The following is a 2,131-nucleotide window of genomic DNA, read 5'->3' as shown; positions in this document are numbered from 1 at the left end:
CTTCGCTGAAAGTTTACTTGCTGTTATCATTTAGGAGTGCAATGTTCCCAGGAGCACGCAAACAGACTTATAAGAACAGGTTAATCTGCAATGTTAATGCCATGAGCAAACAGCAAAGTGAGGTCTGAATATTTCCCCCCAAAGATAAGTTCCAAGGCAGAGCTCTGGGCTTGTGTGGGAAAACAGTGTTTTAACTGGGTAAGGTGCAGGCATGTACATGCGCACACAGACCTCTTGGCGCTTCTTAGGAAAGGTTTGTGAGCTGATGTCCCATGGGAAGAATGCTCTTTGTTTTCAATAGAGAATGGCTGGCCAGTTGCAAGAGACGATTCCAGTGTTCGTGAGTATGAAAAGAACCACTTCTGCAATCAAAGGCCCATTCACACTACAGAATGATAGCTCTTTGATTCCACTTCAATTGCCATGGTTCTGTCCTATGGAATCCTAGCACTGGCAATTTAGGGGCATTTCGAATTCTCACCTGGAGTGCTCCAGTGCCTCACCAAACTACAAACCTTGGACTCCATGGGAGAGAACCATAGCAAGTGGAAACAAATGAAGGATTCTCCTTCATATAAGATTTTAAGTTTTTAAATCAGGATGAATCTATCAGGTTTGCTGTGGATTCCTGCACTGGCAAGTGGTTGGACTACTTGGCCCTTGGAGTCTCTTCCAGACATCAAAATCTGGCATATTCTGTCATAAAATGATTACTGTTGTAATATAGAAGCACGTTTAACTGGGCGTTATAGTGTTTTAGATAAGTGGTGCAACAAGCAGGATTGTGTGATAATCAAATAGAATCATAGATCCTAGTCTTTCAGATCACTGCCCATTGAATGGCTAGTTATGGTTAGTCATAGAATCATGGAATCGTAGAGTTGGAAGAGACCAAAAGGTCCATCCAGTCCAACCCCCTGCCATGTAGGAACTCCCAATCAAAGCATACCCAACAAATGGCCATCCAGTCTCTGTTTAAAAACCTCCAAAAAAGGAGATTCCATCATATTCTGAGGGAGTGTGTTCCACTGTCAAACAGCCCTTACTGTCAGGATGTTCCTCCCAATGTTTAGGTAGAATCTTTTTGCTTGCATCCATTGTTCCATATCCTGTTCTCTGGAGCAGCAGAAAACAAGCTTGCTCCCTCCTCAGTATGACATCCCTTCAAATATTTAAAAAGGGCTATTCACAGTCCACTGGTGGGAAGGGGTTGGATGTATCATCCTTCAGTGCTCCGCTTTCCAGTGCCACAAAACGCCTTTGGTCCATGTGTCTGCCTGGCATCCCTGACTGTGGCAATGGTACCATGGTAATACATGTGAATACCAACATTTACCAGGTCATACATCTAGCTGACAACACATAAATACTGAACTAGATGCCAGCTAGCGAATTTTAAAATCTTCCTTACATATGGGATTAACTAGACACTACCATAGCACCCTCTAGTGTTACTATCCGCTGAATATTCTTACTATATCCTCAACGCTTCCAATATGAACCAGACATGTGTCTCAAGAAACAAATGCAAACAGCTAGATTTGTGAAATCAAAGACTCAAGGGGTTTCCCCACAAGACAATGGATTATCAACTGAATAGACACAAGTCCCCCTCGCATATCCTACACATAACACACCTCCAGGCTTTGCCGTTCAGCACAGTACAACACACAAACTAACTCCACTATTAACATGTAAAAACCACTTCCTCCAAAACAAGGGTCCCACAGGTTATATAAATACTCCACACACTTCCATGCCACCACCCTCTAAAGGTGCCAGCCACAACTGAAGACGAAACGTCAGGAATGAATTCTTCCAGAACATGGCCACACAGCCCAAAAAAACCCACAGATAACACCTAGATTTGTTAGCAAAAGTGTTTGGGGTCAGAGGGCTTTTGCTTCCCACCACTTCCCAAAACATTCATGGAGCTGTATAACATGGGTTCATCTCATTCTGTTTTAGGGTGGTTTCTTTATAGGCCTTACCTGGGACTTGCTGCATGCAAAGCATGTGCTCTTTGTCATTGGACTATGGGAAAATGTTAGCAAGGCCATTTGCCCAGGAAGTCCAAACAAGTTAGGACCAAACCTCCCTTCCAATGTGCAAAATGAGTTAACATCAAAAC

The sequence above is a fragment of the Sceloporus undulatus genome, chromosome 6 (assembly GCF_019175285.1).
Source record: "Sceloporus undulatus isolate JIND9_A2432 ecotype Alabama chromosome 6, SceUnd_v1.1, whole genome shotgun sequence".
Classification (NCBI taxonomy): domain Eukaryota; kingdom Metazoa; phylum Chordata; class Lepidosauria; order Squamata; family Phrynosomatidae; genus Sceloporus; species Sceloporus undulatus.
This window is presented reverse-complemented; position numbering follows the sequence as displayed.